At 42.3% G+C, this 18,717-nt stretch overlaps 1 pseudogene; it reads left to right on the top strand.

Moving 5' to 3' along the window:
• The first annotated feature begins 5,052 nt into the window (after positions 1-5,052).
• Positions 5,053-8,021, top strand: LOC149152424 (18S ribosomal RNA; annotated as a pseudogene).
• The last annotated feature ends 10,696 nt before the right edge of the window (positions 8,022-18,717 follow it).

Below are 18,717 nucleotides of genomic sequence, written 5' to 3'. Positions count from 1 at the left end.
ACTTGTTAAAGATGGAATCGAATACTTTGTAAGAGCTCATAAGCTCAAGAATAATTATACTCTCATAAACTCAGGACAGATGAAAAGAATGATAAATTCATGCAAACAGTTCTTAGTGATGGTTTAAAGGAAAAGAAACCTGATAAAACCAATGTATTTGAGGGTTGTAATGTTGATCAGCAAGTTGATATAGAAAAGGTTGTTTCAGAGTATGATGTCTTGTTTCAAGAACATAAAGGTCTGCCACCCAAAAAGGGAATAGTACATGATATTATTTTGCAGCAAGATGTTCCATTGCCTAACATTGGGATGTACAGGTTGTCTACTTTAGAGAATAATGAAATCAAGAAGCAGGTGCAGGATTTGCTTAAGAAAGGGTTCATCAGGCCTAGCACATCACAATGTGGGTCACCAATCATTTTGGTGAGAAAGAAAGATGGCTCATGGAGAATGTGCATTGACTACCGAGCACTGAATAAGATAACAATAAAAAATCATTATCCCCTTCCTCGCATAGATGATCTTTTAGATCAATTAAAGGAAGTTGTTTATTTCACCAAGCTAGAATTGCACAGTGGATACCATCAGGTCAGAGTTGTAGAGCAAGATGCATGGAAGACTGCTTTCAAAACAAAGCAGGGATTGTATGAATGGTTGGTTATGCCTTTTGTCTTAACTAATTCTCCTACTACTTTCATGAGATTAATGAATGATGTACTCAGACCCTTTCTTGATGATTTTGTTATTTTATATCTGGATGACATTCTGATTTTTAGTAAAACATGAGAAGAACATTTAAAGCATGTTAAGAAGACATTAGATGTTCTGAAAAGAGAAAAACTTTATGGTAAACTATCCAAATGTGAATTTGGCAAAACATCTCTAAACTACTTGGGTCATATAGTAGGGGGAGGTGAATTAAAAATAGATCCCTCTAAAGTGGCAGCCATTGTAAACTGGCCTAAACCCAAGTCTGCTATAGAAGTGAGAAGCTTCTTAGGAGTAGCACAATATTGGAGGAAGTTCATTTCTAACTTTTCCTCAATTACAGCTCCCTTACATGCCTTGACAGGATTGAACAAGGTGTTTCAGTGGGGAGGAAAACATCAGAAAGCCTTCGAAACCTTGAAAGAAAAGATTAGTACAACACCTGTATTAGCACTGATAGATCTACAAATACCATTTGAGATCCAAATTGATGCCAGTGACTATGCCATGGAAGTAGAGTTGACACAGCATGGTAAATCCATATGTTATCATTCTGAAACTTTTAATCCTACATATGATAAAGAATTGTATGCATTAGTTCAGAGTGTGAAAAAGTAGAAACATTACTTAATGGGCAAAGAGACAGTAATACATACTGATCATCAACCACTTCAATACCTACACTCCCAAACTAAGTTGCAGCAATCAAGACATTACATATGGATGGGTTTTCTACAACAGTTTCATTTAGTCATCAAATATAAAAAGGGCATACATAACAAGGTTTCAAACATGTTATTTAGACCCATTATAAATGCATCTACCATGCTTAAGCATAATTTTGTGCTACATGAAAGCTACATAGAACAATATGCTCAGGATATGGATTTTAAATATGTATATGAAACTTTGAGTCAAGGCAAAAGAGTAGAAGAATTGGACTATCATGTGAAGGACCAACTCTTATACCATTGTGGGAAACTTTGCATTCCACAAATTGAGAGGGAAGCACACACTTCTCTGATATCAGGTCACTTTAGGGTAAGTAAAACAGTTGCACAACTGCAAAGGTTCTACTATTGGCCAGAAATGAATGAGACAATTTCTAGATATGTAAGAAGGTGTGCCATGTGTGCCAAAAGAAAGCCCAGCAATAGAAAACTAGGCTTGTACACTCCATTGCTAGTTCCTTCTCACCCTTGGGAAAGTGTTTCCATGGATTTTGTTGGAGGACTGCCTAAATCTAGGAAAGGTCATGATTATCTATATGTTATTGTGGATAGGTTTAGCAAAATGTGTATTTTGGTACCTTGTAGTAAAAAGATTACAGTTGAACAAACTGCAAAATTGTTCTTTGAACATGTATGGGTTCATTTTGGATTGCTCAACTCCATTATATCTAATCGAGACACCTGATTTGTGGGGAAGTTTTGGTCGAGTCTATGGGAATTGATGGACACCAAATTAAAGAAAAGCACAACTTTTCATCCACAAACAAATGGCCAGATAGAAGTAGTTAATAGCACAATGATCCAGTTACTGAGAGGATATTGCAGCAAACATCCTAAGCTTTGGGATGAACACTTGTGTTATGTGCATCATGCTTACAACAAAGCCAAACACTCTTCTACACAGAGATATCCTTTTGAGACCTGTTTCAGTTTCACACCAAGGTCTCCTTTGGATTTTTTCTTTGGTAAAGATACCATGGTTGATGGACACAGTGATGTGGACAAGGAAACTAGGTTCATTGAATAGATCCAGGAGATCCACTACGAGGCATAGGAACAACTGGAAAAGAGCCAGGCCAGGTACAAGGTTAGGCATGATAAGCATCAGATGGAGCATAGTTTTCAAGTTGGAGACCAAGTCTAGCTATATATCAGCAAGGACAGGATGCAAGGTGAAGGTAAAAAGCTAAAACCTATCAGGTATGGACCCTTCAGGATACTTGAGAAGGTTGGTGAAAATGCTTTTCGCCTTGATCTACCAACTTACATGCACATCTACTCAGACGTAAATGTAGATTGCTTGAGGTTGTTTGAACCTTCAATGATTGAGGAACCTGAAGAGCAGATTCAATTGCCTTATGTTGATGACCTGCTACCTGAATATCTTAATGAATTGTAGGAAGACACAGTGTTGGACAAGAAGGTAAGGACGACATGCAAGGGAGATGTGGAATACCTTAGGATTGGGCTCAAAGGTTTAAAGCCGAGCAGTGCGAAAGAAATACCCTCACTTAGTCGATGCTTGAAAACCAACTTTTGGTGGTCCAAAAGATTTTTCAATGGGAAGTCTGTGATCTAAATTGGATCCATAAAGAATTGTCAAAAAACCATCACTGTATCAGGTTAGGACAAAACATTAAATAATTCCAAAACAACGATCAAAAACACCCTGAACCAGTGGCAATGGCAGCATGCCTGGAACAACAAGGACCTCGGTCAAAGAGCGCTGACCGAGGCCCATGGAGACTGGGTAGGAGGCCAAATTAGCCCCTAGGAGCCATGGATTGGGAATATAAGGAGTTTTTTGATGCATGATTAGCACTAATCACACACCACTAGGCTAATAGGGCTGAAATCGAGGAAACTCGAGCACTTGAATGCATGGGGAGCCAAAGAACCACGGGCGAAAAGGTGAATAACACTAAAAGGACAAAGGCAGGACCCACACTCTGAAGAATGGCAGTATTGATCGAGGAGCTCTCAAACAGTAAGTGGTTTTGGATGGAAGTGGAGTGATCCCACTAAATGATCGGCACATGGCAAGTGGAGGTGAGAGAAAACCATCGTTGATCACGTGCTATCGGTCGAGCAAGTCAACCGCGCAGGATGTGCGTATGACGTTGGATCTGGGGGACCCAGATCAGAAGGATGAGATCACCCCCGATGGAGGAAGTGGAATCGACGAAGGAACACGCCACGTTTTAGAAGGGTTTGGAATCCATTTGACCTCCACGGTGAAGGAAAGACTTCATCCACGATGTAATTGAAGAAATGGACCGATGAAGCAAGCTAGTGCTGTTTAGAGGAGGACATGTGGCCACTCCCTGAGCGTTCATGATGATGCCGAATAGGGAACTCCAAGTGCAGTTGCAGAAGGTGAATCGATAGAGGCAGAAGAGGAACTGAACAGGCATGGGGAACAAATGGCTAAAATCCATGAACGGAGACAAAATACACAAAGAGTTTTTTTTGAATTAGTCAAAGTGAACCCCAAGAAGAGGATTGAATATTGAGAGACAGAAACCAGATAAGAAGGTAGTAAAGCAAAAGTAGAAGAGACAGAGGACCGAGCTAACCAGTGGCAGCATTGAGCACCAGAGATCTTGAGAGATTCAAGCCATCCCATAGATGAATCTATTTGGAATGAGCACCACATTTGGTTCTTTACACTGTAGACCAGAAGGTCACAGAGCTGGTGGGAAGAAGAAGAGTCTGTGTACTCTAGTGGCTTAGGGAATCCAAAAACCACCCTACCAAGTAAACCTGCTTCAGGAGAACTCACATTGAGTCCCTGCATTGTAATTCTCTGCTTAAAGACACAATAAAACAAGGCCACCATTGAAGCTAGACCAGAGATGTAGCCCTAGAAAATAGGGTGAACTCCTTATTAAAATTCTTGTGTCTTTGTGTTTGCTTACTGTATTTCTCTGCTATCTTTTCATTTAAATGTTTGTGTGTTGGCAATCTAATCGATTCATTGCTTAAATAACATAGAACACACACCAACACACGAGTCTGTAATACCTTTGTTTAATAAATCTTCAATTGATGTCACTCATAGGGTGATTATCAGATCACTTCGTGTCGAGGCTACCACAGGCCATCAAGAGATCGAGGTCCATTGTTGCTGCTGTCTGGGTGGATTCCTAGGTGGCCTCGGTGCGGGGTGGGGAGGGTTGGGGCTCATTTATAATATAGAGGTTGTGTGGTTGGTCATTCTCCATTTATTTCCTTTGCATCGAGGCTACTGCTGGTGATCAAGAGATCGAGGTCCACTATTGTTGTTGTTTGAGTGGACTCCTAGGTGGCCTCGGTGTGGGGCATGGAGGCTTTTGGAGGCATTTCTAAGGGAGTGGGTGAGTGATTGCTCATTTTCTTGTTGGTTGGGGCATGGTTTCAAACTCCAGAGTGGCCTTGGTGCGTTGTGGCTCGGTAGGTCTACCCATTTGTTCACCATGTCCTTGGCATGTTGCATGTGCTTCCTTCTTGGGATGCAAGAGGTGCAAGGCATAAAATGTTTGCATGATATTTTGACATCTCTTTGACTTGATGGGTGTTCAGGTTGGCTCTTGGTAAGAGAGCACCCATAATTCCCTTTGAAGTGGGAGGGTGCTACCTGGTTGATCCTGCTAGTAGTAATATGCTTGTCTCAAAGATTAAGCCATGCATGTCTAAGTATGAACTAATTCAGACTGTGAAACTGTGGATGGCTCATTAAATTAGTTATAGTTTTTTGATGGTACCATACTGTTGGAGAGGCAAATCCCCTCTACGGATAGAGGCGATCCCTACTGGCCCAGAATGGGTCTGGCAACAATCAGTCAATGCTACTACGCAAGTTCCTAGTTGCGATTAAAAGGTAGGAAAAGAACACCTACTTGGAGTCCAACGCTGTTGTTTGGTGAAGAGATGCCACCTTCGCTCCTTCGCTCTGGCTGGTCACGATCCTCCGCGATCTCCACGAATAGATACCTGCACACACGAAGAGAAGACAAACACAAGCGTGAAATCTAATAAAAGAAACTATACATCAGTCATAAAGGATGTAATTCACATTAATCATTGCATAGACAAATGAGAATGGAACAATAATAGTAGTCATCTATTATTAATCAAAACAGAGAAGAGTACAACCAAGTGTTCTGACATCGATATCCTTCTCAGGAGGGGCCAGTCAGCAAGTTCCTCAAGCATTCACCTTTGGAAATGATTCTCCCAAGACAAGAAGCTCTCTCTCTCACACAAGCAACTCAACACAACCTTCCCTAAGCTATCAATCACTTCCACACTTATCACACCAACTACCTATAGTAGCAGCAATCTGAGCACTATAAGCTCCACACAACCCAAGCTATTCCAAGCTATATCCAACTAGCTGCTCATGGTAATGGTAGAGGTTTATATAGGAGGAGTCTCCTTGAATGGTGGAAGGATGAGCTTATCTCAAAGGGAAGTGGTTGCAAAGGGTCGAACAGACATGCCATAGAAGGGAGGCGACATTCACAAGACCAACAACCAAGCCTGTAGTCATCTGGAAGGCTGGCTGTTGGAACAAATTCTCCCAAACTGGATCAGCGCGGGTGCATAACTGGTCTGGCGCGCTGACATCGCAAGGCTATAATAGTCAAGATGTGGTCAGCGCGGGTTGATACAAACGTAGGTAGCACTGGACATGAAATTCGATCAGTGCGGAAAAGCCGTGTGCTTCCGCACTGGCAACGCACGTGGTTTGTTATGAAGTGCCAGTCAGCGCGGGTATTTTAGAAACAGACGCGTTGATGAGGAAAACTTTAGAAAAAGTGGGTTTTTGGCCAGTTCAGAGGGCATGGGCTTGATTATTGTGAATTCATGACACAGTGGGGTGACTGACAGAGAGACAGTGACAAATTACTGTGTAACACATACTACTCAGATAACCATAGTAATTCTATAGCTAATACATGCACCAAGTCCTGACTCTTTGGAAGGGATGCATTTTTTAGATAAAAGGTCAGTGCGGGTTTGCTTGCTTCTCCAATGAATCATGATAACTCGACGGATTGCACAACCCTTGTGCTGGCGATGCTTCATTCAAATTCCTTCCCTATCAACTTTCGATGGTAGGATAGAGGCCTACCATGGTGGTGATGGGTGATGGAGAATTAGGGTTTGATTCCGGAGAGGGAGCCTAAGAAACAGCTACCACATCCAAGGAAGGTAGCAGGCGCGCAAATTACCCAATCCTGACATGTGGAGGTAGTGACAATAAATAACAATACTGGGCTCATCGATTCTGGTAATTGGAATGAGTACAATCTAAATCCCTTAATGAGGATCCATTGGAGGGCAAGTCTGGTGCCAACAGCCATGGTAATTCCAGCTCCAATAGTGTATATTTAAGTTGTTGCAATTAAAAATCTCGTAGTTGGATCTTGGGTCATAAAGGTCGGTCCACCTACTCAATGTGCACCTACCCTTCCATCCCTTTTGTCAGTGGTGTGCTCCTAACCTTAATTGGCTGGGTCACGGCTCCGACATTGTTACTTTAAAAAAGTTAGAGTGCTCAAAGCAAGCTTATGCTCTGAATACATTAGCATGGAATAACGTGACAAGAGTTTGGTCCTATTATGTTGGCCTTCGAGACTAGAGTAATGATTAATAGGGACTATCAGGGGCATTCATATTTCATTTTCAGAGGTGAAATTCTTGGATTTATGAAAGACAGACCACTGCAAAAGCATTTTCCAAGGATTTTTTCATTAATCAAGAATGAAAGTTGGGGGCTCGAAGACGATTAGATACTGTCCTAGTCTCAATCATAAATGATGTCGCCCAGGGACTAACAGATGTTGCTCTAAGGACTCTACCAACACCTTCTGAGAAATCAGAGTGTTTGGGTTCAGGGGGGAGTATGGTTGAAAGGTTGAAACTTAAAGGAATTGACGAAAGGGCACCACCAGGAGTGGAGCCTGCGGCCTAATTTGACTCAACACAGGGAAACTTACCAGGTCCAGACATAGTAAGGTTTGATAGATTGAGAGCTCTTTCTTGATTCTATGGGTGGTGGTGCATGGCATTTGTTAGTTGGTGGAGTGATTTTTCTGGTTGATTCCGATAATGAAAGAGACCTCAACCTACTAACTAGCTATGCGGAGGTTCCTCTTCGTGGCTAGCTTCTTAGAGGGACTATGGTTGTTTAGGCCATGGAAGTTTGAGGCAATAACATGTTTGTGATGCATTTAGATGTTCTGGGCCACACGTGCGCTACACTAATGCAGCCAATGAGTTTTTCTTCTTGGTTCGAGAGGATCGGGAAATCTTCTCAAATTGCATCATGATGGGGATAGACCATTGAAATTATTGGTCTTCAATGAGGAATTCCTAGTAAGCACATGTCATCAACTCGTGTTGACTACGTCCCTGCCCTTTGTACACATTGCCCATCGCTCCTACTGATTGAATGATCCAGTCAAATGTTCGGATTGTGTTGACAATGGTGGTTCACCACCATCGAAGTCGTGAGAAGTTCATTGAACCTTATCATTTAGAGGAAGGAGAAGTCGTAACAAGGTTACTGTAGATGAACCTGCGGTAGGATCATTGATAGCAAGGGTTTTCTTTTTTGGTTTGGGTTGGCTGGGTTTCGATTAAAATGTGGGACTATGTGGTGTGTCTCTAGGGGAGCGGGTTTGGTGTTTGGCGGGAACATTGTTGGTTTCTTATCTTGTGGTAATGCTTGTTTTTTCGTGTGTGTGCTTGTCCCACCCATCCTTTGTTTTTCTTTCCCCCAATGTGTTTCTGTAGGGGGTTCAGAAGCTTGCTTCTTAGGAGACCTTCCAATGATCTGTTCAGTTGGGCATGGTTGTTGTAGTTGAGGTGCTTGGGAAATATGATGGATAAAATTTGGACTCATTCGTAGTGGCGGTGCTCAGTCTTTTGTTCGTTGGAAGGCATGGACCAAGGGTGTGGGCTTCCATAGTTGGTTTTCTCGAAAAGGCAGCAGTGGTTGATGTGTTACTTGGGTGAGATTTTTTGTTGGTGGTTGGGTCGAGGGAGTGGTTGCGCGTGCGCTTGGTAGCTCAAACCTTTTGTGAGGGGAAATTATCGGGGTGTGGTTAGTATGGGATGGATGAGGAGCGGTTCAACCCATTGGGCTGGCCAGCCTAGTTCTCCCAACCATTCCTCGACATGCCCTCATGGAAGGGTTGGGTGTCCACGTAATGGAAAACCCCTCCCTCGGTCTCAACTCCATCGAGATCACAATTTTCCCCGTTGATGGGCATGAGGGTGGCAATCTTATCTCGTGCCTTTTCCATCGAGGGAATTCCTCGTTCTCTCATGAAAAACTCCCCTTCTAAGGGAAAAAGAAGTAGTGGGTTGTGTCTTTGTTCCTCCCTTTGGATTGTGGGTTTTTTGTGGGACTTGGTTATTTCTTTTTTCATGTTGTGTGCTTTGGAACGTGGCATTGAGTGTAAGCCTATGACAAATCCTCTTTGGAGTTTGATTCTTGACCCCCATTGACTTTCTCATTGGAAAGGTTGTTGGGTGTTTTGTACACGAAGGGGTGCAATAGGGAGGTGGGTTTGTTATTAGTAGTTTATTTGTTGTTTGAAGCCTTGTGCTAGGTTGGGGGGTTGTTTATCTCTAAGTAACGTGCTCCAGACACTGGTTGTAGAAACTTTGAATAATATGACACTTATTCACAAAGATTATCCTAATTATACACTATTGTGGAATACATGCACAATACATAATCTCCTCTACGTTGATCATCAATTTAGCAGCATTAAAAACAATGAAACATCAATCGCATGTGCACATTAACACAGTATGTAACCCGGGGAAAGAATATAGCTGAAAAACCCACACTATCTGTATATTAATGATTGAGAACATGTAACAATACATAGTACAATACTCCTCACAAGTACTCAATACTATCTCCACCTGTTACACACAAAACTAGCTCAGATCTGATCAATCACAGCTCAAATCTCCTCCATTGCTTTGCCTGCCTCCACTGTGCAATCTTGCAAGAGAATGAATGATGAATGGCTGATCCAAAATCCTATTTATCTTGGCTGATCCAAAATCACGTGAGCACAAGCTATAATTTCCTTGGTATTGGCCCACACTACGCAATCCTCATTGGCATAACTCAATCCATGCATGTGCAAAATCTCATGCACAACTGATAGTCACAACTCACCCCTTCAATTACCTCTAACACCTGTCTCTGTTGAACTGTCCATGCACTAAGTTAACTGATTTATTCTTTAGTTTATTTATGAGTTAATAATTAGTGAATTAATTAATATTTAATTCACACAACTCATTACTAGAGTATTCTTTAGTTAGACTAAATACAACTAGTTCAACTAAGTCAAACTGAACACAACTCCATCAACTCCACAGAACTCACATGCATGAGTTCTAACTAAAGTCCTCCATGAAATAGCTCAACTAACACATAAGAAACCATGTGATTCCTTTTTTTAGCTACATGTGCCACATCTGTAGGTCGAACTAAAGTGATCCAAGAGAATAAGATAATGTTTAGAGTCCAAATATTACTAAGGGCTAATAATATTTGATTGTTTCTATTTCTAGCCTGGCAGTCTAAAAATAGACTCTGATCACTCCGCTGTGAACCAAAAATAGAAGTCCATCTATTTTTCCCAACATGACCAATCATCCATAAATAGCATCCTGCAACTCATAGACCATGATCCATATGTCTAAAAATAGACATAGTCTAAAAATAGACTTTGCGCCAAAAATAGCCTGCGGGCCCACTTAGTGAAGGCGACTCCTTTCCACTAAGATCCATCATCTTGTTGCATTTTCAACACTCCTCTCAACAAGATATGGATTATCTGCAACCCCTTACCTACAACTCTGGAATGTTCTGCATGCAACACATTTTCCCGGTCCGCTTGCTCCAACAACACTTGGAACAAAAACATTCCCAACTGACCACTCTGTTGGGTTAGGAACATACTCTGATGTTGAAGCTCTACCTGCTATTGACAAGTGCTCCCTCTCTGACATCTGTGCTACTGAAACATCTCCATGCATCTCGCACCATTGCACACCTCTATGTGTCACCTAGCACTGTGAAAAACACTTGTGCCTCTCGCATTGCTGCAGCCTGCTATCTATGCGCTGTCTTGGGATTCCCTGCACTGTCGCTTTCTCTACCACTCCATCCGCATCTGTCTCTACCCAATCAGTCAGTTCTTGCTACTCCACATTGGGGGTCCCATAGCAAGGTATCATCTAAGAGGTTGGGTACCTCAAGGATCTTGCCCCTCCTCCTTGGGACGATTAATCCACATTACCCCACCTCCTACCTGGAGGTATGGCTACATGTGATTCCTCAGCCCACCTGGCCCGAAGTTTCCCCCTGCTGGAGGTCTCTGCATGAGTAGATGTCTCTACTTGATCTCCCCTGAGCTTCCCTTGTTGTGGCTTCTCCACAACCTCCTGAAGCTGCTGCACCAATCGTGGCTTCTCCACAATCGTCTGAGAATTCTTCTGGCTCTGCATGTTGAGAGGTAATATACGCTCCCTCTCAACCACCAAGTCTCCATCAGTTGCCTCACTGCTCAAGGCTTTGCATGCATCTTTAACCTTAAGAGCATACAGGTTATTGACCCGTGAACCAATCTGCTTCACCTGTCTAGTGATGATGTGTCTAAGGAAAACCTTTCCCTTACTGAAGACTACATCGTAGCCTCTGTCTTCCAGCATCACGATCAACACCAAGTTTCTCTTCAGTCCTGGTACATACTTGACATCAATCAAGGTAAGGCGAGCTCCATGCTCCCTCTGAAAAATAATCGTGCCTACACCTGAGACACTATACTTCTAATCATTACCACTATGAGTATCTGGAGATCTTTCTCCTCCAAAGTATTGAACAAACTCTTGTCACCGGTCATGTGGAAAGAAGCTCCACTGTCAAGAAACCAACCACTTCCCACCATGGATGAAACCATGCATGCGAAGAGTGTGAAATCCAACTCAAATTGTGAAGAAAGTGCCTCACCTTGAGATCCTTCCCCAGATCCCTTCTTGGACTTCTTCTTTGGGAAATTAGTAGAATAATGGCCCAACTCATGACAACGAAAGCATCTCACCTTCAACTTGTCAACCTTCTTCCCATCATTGGAAGAACTAGATTTGGAGAGAGAACCCTTGTCCTTCCCCTTCTTTGCTTTGCTCGCTAAGGCACAGTTCTCCTCATCATGCATGCATGAAGAATTGTCTCTGGTGCTCCGTCTGATCTCCTCCTGCACAAGATTTGACAAAAGTCTCTCCCATCTTGGCAATTTCTCCCAACCATTGACAGAGTCCTAATAGGAATTCCAACTCTTCTAAAGACCAAGGAGATCCAAGCTCACCAAGTCCTCATCATCAACAGTCACCCCCACACTTCCTAGCTCATCCCTGCATTGGGTGAACTTTGTGAGATACTGGGGCATACTGTCTCCATTCTCACACTTGAGTGCCAACTTCCTATGGTCACTCTTGCTTTGGAATAGATCTGTCAACGCTTTCCACATCAAATATGGAGAAGCCTTTCCATGCAGGCTGGATACAATGTGATCCTTCATGGCCCCCAACAGAATCCTTAGACACTTTTCTGTCTTCTTTTGCTAAACCACAACTTCAACAACATCAGTAGGTTTTGGGACTTCAGCCTCTATGAAATCCTTCAACCCATTGTCATCTAACACCGCCTCCATCCTGTCTCTCCATGAAATATAGTTTGAGCTGCCTTCAAGAGCATACTCCAATCGCAATAAGTTGAAATACATTTCAACTTTGACACCAAGAAAACATTGTTGCAAATTCGAATTCCACCAGCTCCAAACTCAACCGCTTCTGATCTAAAATTTGTGAGAACAAAGTATTTCTCGTACAGAGATTGATTGTATGGGCTTTTATCGGATATCTCACCTTCCAAAGGAAGGATGAATCCAGAGGCTACCTGGCCCGATTACAGACTCTACCTGAAGAAATAAATTGTAAACACTTTCTGAATAGTAGATCTTATGATCAACAGCTCCAATACCATGTAGAAATTTTTAATAATATGACACTTATTCACAAATATTATTCCAATTATACACTATTACAGAATACTTGCACAATACATAATCTCCTCTACGTTGATCATCAATTTAGTAGCATTAAAAACAATGAAACATCAATCGCATGCGCACATTAACACAATATGTAACCCGGGGAAAGCATACAACTGAAAACCCCACACTATCTGAATATTAATGATTGAGAACATGTAACAATACATAGTACAATACTCCTCACAAGCACTCAGTACTATCTCCACCTGTTACACACAAAACTAGCTCAGATATGATCAATCACAGCTCAAATCTCCTCCACTGCTTTGCCTGCCTCCACTGCGCAATCCTGCAAGAGAATGAATGATGAATGGCTGATCCAAACTCCTATTTACCTTGGCTGATCCAAAATCACGTGAGAACAAGCTATAATTGCCTTGGTATTGGCCCACACTGTGCAATCTCATTGGCATAACTCAATTCATGCATGTGCAAAATCTCATGCACAACTGATAGTCATAACTCACCCTTTCACTTACCTCTAACACATGTCTCTGTTGAACTGTCCATGCACTAAGTTAACTGATTTATTCTTTAGTTTATTTATGAGTTAATAATTAGTGAATTAATTAATATTTAATTCACACAACTCATTACTAGAGTATTCTTTAGTTAGACTAAATACAACTAGTTCAACTAAGTCAAACTGAACACAACTCCATAAACTCCACATCCAACTCCACAGAACTCACATGCATGAGTTCTAACTGAAGTCCTCCATGCAATAGCTCAACTAACACATAAGAAACCACATGATTCCTTTTGTTAGATGCATGTGCCACATCTGTAGCTTAACTGAAGTGCTCCAAGAGAATAAGATAATGTTTAGAGTCCAAATATTACTAAGGGCTAATAATATTTGATTGTTTCTATTTTTAGCCTGGCAGTCTAAAAATAGACTCTGATCACTCCATTGTGAACCAAAAATAGAAGTCCATCTATTTTTCCCAACATGACCAATCATCCATAAATAGCATCCTGCAACTCATAGACCATGATCCATATGTCTAAAAATAGACATAGTCTAAAAATAGACTTTGCGCCAAAAATAGCCTGCGGGCCCACTTAGTGAAGGAGACTCCTTTCAACTAAGATCCATCATCTTGTTGCATTTTCAACAATCCCTCTCAACAAGATATGGATTATCTGCAACCCCTTACTTTCAACTCTGGAATGTTCTGCATGCAACACATTTGCCCGGTCCACTTGCTCCAACAACACTTGGAACAAAAACACTCCCAATTGACCACTTTGTTGGGCTAAGAACATACTCTGATGCTGAAGCTCTACCTGTTGTTGAAAAGTTCTCCCTCTCTGACATCTATGCTACTACAACATCTCCATGCATCTCTCACCATGCACACCTCTCTGTGCCACCTAACACTGTGCAAAACACTTGTGCCTGTTGCATTGTTGCAGCCTGCTAGCTATGTGTTGTCCTAGGATTCCCTGCATTGTCGCTCTCTCTACCACTCCATCCACATCTGTCTCTACCCAATCAGTCAGTTCCTGCTACTCCACAACGGGGCTGTCGTAGCAAGGTCTCATCCAAGAGGTTGGGTACCTCAAGGATCCTGCCCCTCCTCCTTGGGATGATCAATCCACATCACCCCACCTCCTACCTAGAGGTATGGCTGCATGTGATCCCTTAGCCCACCTGGCTCGAATTTTCCCCCTACTGGAGGTGTCTGCATGAGTAGATGTCTCTACTCTATCTTCTCTTAGCTTCCCTTGTTGTGGCTTCCCCACAACCTCGTGAGGCTGGTGCACCAATCGTGGCTCCTCCACAATCGTCTGAGACTTCTTCTAGCTCTACATGTTGAGAGGTAATATACACTCCCTTTCAACCACCAAGTCTCCATCAATTGCCTCGTTGCTCAAGGCTTTGCATGCATATTTAACCTTAAGAGCATACAGGTTCTTGACCCGTGAACCAATCTGCTTCACCTATCTAGTGATGATGTGTCTAAGGAAAACCTTTCCCTTACTGAAGACTACATCGTAGCCTTTGTCTTCCAGCATCGCGATCAACACCAAGTTTCTCTTCAGTCCTGGTACATACTTGACATCGGTCAAGGTAAGGCGAGCTCCATGCTCGCTCCAAAAAATAACCATGCCTACACCTGAGACACTATACTTCTCATCATTACCCATCGCTATGAGTATCTAGAGATCTTTCTCCTCCAAAGTACTGAACAAACTCTTGTCACCGGTCATGTGGAAAGAAGCTCCACTGTCAAGAAACCAACCACTTTCCACCATGGATGAAACCATGCATGTGAAGAGTGTGAAATCCAACTCAAACTGTGAAGCAAGTGCCTCATCTTCATATCCTTCCCCAGATCCCTTCTTGGACTTCTTCTTTGGGCAATTAGTAGCATAATGGCTCAACTCATGACAACGAAAGCATCTCACCTTCGACTTGTCAACCTTCTTCCCATCATTGGCAGAAATGGATTTGGAAAGAGAACCCTTCTCCTTCCCCTTCTTTGCTTTGCTCGCTAAGGCACAGTTCTCCTCATCATTCATGCATGAAGAACTATCTCTGGTTCTTCGTTTGATCTCCTCCTGCACAAGATCCGACCAAAGTCTCTCCCATCCTAGCAATTTCTCTCGACCATTGACAGAGTCTTGATAGGAATGCCAACTCTTCGAAAGACCAAGGAGAGCCAAGCTCACCAAGTCCTCATCATCAACAGTCACCCCCACACTTCCCAGCTCATCCCTGCACTGGGTGAACTTCATGAGATACTGGGGCATACTATCTCCATTCTCACACTTGATGTTTCTAAGTTTATCCTTGAGTGACAACTTCCTCTGGTCACTCTTGCTTTGGAATAGATCTGTCAACACTTTCCACATCAAATATGGAGAAGCCTTTCCATGCAGGCTAGATACAATGTGATCCTTCATGCCCCCCAATAGAATCCTTCGACACTTTGCTATCTTCTTTTGCCAAACCACAACTTCAGCAGCATCAATAGGTTTTTGGGACTTCAGCCTCTATGAACTCCTTCAACCCATTGTCATCTAACACCGCCTCCATCCTGTGTTTCCATGCAATATAGTTTGAGCTGCCTTCAAGAGCATACTCCAATCGCAATCCGTTGAAAGACATTTCAACTTTGACAACAAGAAAACACTGCTGCAAATTTGAATTCCACCAGCTCCAAACTCAACCGCTTCTGATCTAAAATTGATGAGAACAAAGTATTTATCGTACATAGATTGACTGTATGGGATTTTAGCGGATATCTCACCTTCCAAAGGAAGGATGAATCCAAAGGCTACCTAGCCCGATTATAGACTCTGCCTGAAGAAATAAATTGTAAACACTTTCTGAATAGTAGATCTGATGATCAATAACTCTGATACCATGTAGAAATTTTGAATAATATGAAACTTATTCACAGATATTATCCTGATTATACACTATTGTGGAATACATGCACAATACATAATCTCCTCTGTGTTGATCATCAATTTAGCAGCATTAAAAACAATGAAACATCAATCGCATGCACACATTAACACAGTATGTAACCCGGGGAAAGTATACAGCTGAAAACCCCACACTATCTATATATTAATGATTGAGAATATGTAACAATACATAGTACAATACTCCTCACAAGTACTCAGTACTATCTCCACCTATTACACACAAAACTAGCTCAGATCTGATCAATCACAGCTCAAATCTCCTCCACTGCTTTGCCTGCCTCCACTGCGCAATCCTGCAAGAGAATGAATGATTAATGGCTGTTCCAAACTCCTATTTACCTTGGCTGATCCAAAATCACATGAGCACAAGCTATAATTGCCTTGGTATTGGCCCACACTGCACAATCTTCATTGGCATAACTCAATCCATGCATGTGCAAAATCTCATGCACAACTGATAGTCACAACTCACCCTTTCACTTACCTCTAACACCTATCTCTGTTGAACTCTCCATGCACTGAGTTAACTAATTTATTCTTTAGTTTATTTATGAGTTAATAATTAGTGAATTAATTAATATTTAATTCACACAACTCATTACTAGAGTGTTCTTTAGTTAGACTAAATACAACTAGTTCAACTAAGTCAAACTGAACACAACTCCGTCAACTCCACATCCAACTCCACAGAACTCACATGCATGAGTTCTAACTGAAGTCCTCCATGCAATAGCTCAACTAACACATAAGAAACCACGTGAGTCCTTTTTCAGCTTCATGTGCCACATCCGTAGCTCGAACTAAAGTTCTCCAAGAGAATAAGATAATGTTTAGAGTCCAAATATTACTAAGGGCTAATAATATTTGACTGTTTCTATTTTTAGGCTGGGAGTCTAAAAATAGACTCTGATCACTCCACTGTGAACCAAAAATAGAAGTCCATCTATTTTTCCCAACATGACCAATCATCCATAAATAGCATCCTGCAACTCATAGACCATGATGCATATGTCTAAAAATATACATAGTCTAAGAATAGACTTTGCGCCAAAAATAGCCTGCGGGCCCACTTAGTGAAGGCGACTCCTTTCCACTAAGATCCATCATCTTGTTGCATTTTTAGCACTAGTCTCATCGCGGCCCTTGTCTTTTCTAGTGGTCAAGTTTAGGTTGTGATTTATTTGCTTGGTTTTTTGATTGTTGTTTGTTATGTTGTAAGCTAGAAAGGGTGTTGTGCCATAATGTATGTGGGAGGGTGTGAAGAGGTGGGATGCTTTTTGATTGGGTGCCTTGTTTGATTTCTTTTTGGTTAGTGGACATCTACTTGGTGTGTTGTTGAGCTTCTCTCTTTTCTTGGGATCTTTGTTTCTTTGGTGTTGTTTTCTTCCCTTCTTCCTTTTGCCCCTAGCTTTATGGAGAAGAGGTGGGATTGTTGTGGATTGGTGTTCGGGAAGGATGAAAAGTAGTGCGAGTTCCTGGGGTGGCCACCCTAGTCCTTCTCGATCGTCGTCCCCTGCAGTTCCCCCATTTTTGCGAAGGCACAAGGTTTGGGAAGCTTGTTCTCTGTTTGATCCTCCCCTTATGAGCCAATAGCCACGTTTGTTATCTCTTGCTTTCATGTTGTTTTCTTCCCTTCTTGCTTTTGGCCCCGAGCTTTACGAAGAAAAGGTGGGATTGTTGTGGAGTGGTGTTCAGGAAGGATGAAAAGTAGTGTGAGTTATGGGGGTGGCTACCTTATTCATTCTCGATCATCATCCCCTGCAGTTCCCCCCTTTTTGTGAAGGCATGACGTTGGGGAAGCTTGTTCTCTGTTTGAGCCTCCCCTTGTGAACTGGTAGACACGTTTGATATCTCTATTTATTTCATGTTGTTTTCTTTCCTTCTTCCTTTTGGCCCCTAGCTTTATGGAGGAAAGGTGGGATTATTGTGGATTGGTGTTTGGGAAGGATGAAAAGTAGTGCAAGTTCCCAGGGTGGCCACCCTAGTCCTTCTCGATCATCATCCCCTGCAGTTCCCCATTTTTGCGAAGGCACGGGGTTGGGGAAGCTTGTTCTCTATTTGAAGCCTCCCCTTATGAGCCGGTAGCCATGGTTGATATCCCTTTCTTTCATGTTTTTTTCTTCCCTTCTTCCTTCTGGCCCCTAGCTTTACAGAGAAAAGGTGGGATTGTTGTGGATTGGTGTTTGGGAAGGACAAAACGCAATGTGATCTCCCAGGGTGGCCACCCTAGTCCTTCTTGATCATCGTCCCCTTCAATTCCCCCCTTTTTGTGAAGGCATGGGGCTTGGGAGGCTTGTGCTTTATTTGAGCCTCCCCTTGTGAGCTGGTAGCCACATTTGATCTTTATTTCTTTCACCTTGGTTTCTTCCCTTCTTCCTTTTAGTCCATTGCTTTATAGAGAAAAGGGGAAATTGTTGTGGACTGGTGTTCGAGAAGGATTAAAATCAGTAAGAGATCCCAGGGTGGCCACCCTAGTCCTTCTCGATTTCTGTTCCATGCATTTCCCCCCTTTTGTGAGGGCGTGGGGCTCGAGGAGATTGTTCTATGTTTGAGCCTCCTCTTGTGAGGGGGGTAGACACCTTTGTTTCTCTTTCTTTCATGCATTTTTCTTCCTTTCCTCCTTTTGGCCCTTAGCCTTACATTTGTTGTGGGGGGTGCCCCTATTCAATGTTGTGGTAGATTTTTCAGTAATACATGGAAAT

Source organism: Pinus tabuliformis, chromosome 9 (genome assembly GCF_031772625.1).
Source record: "Pinus tabuliformis cultivar Carrire ecotype Pingquan chromosome 9, CPIR1, whole genome shotgun sequence".
In the NCBI taxonomy this organism is placed as follows: Eukaryota; Viridiplantae; Streptophyta; class Pinopsida; order Pinales; family Pinaceae; genus Pinus; species Pinus tabuliformis.
Note: the sequence above shows the minus strand (reverse complement) of the source record. Positions and strands in the feature narration are given on the sequence as shown.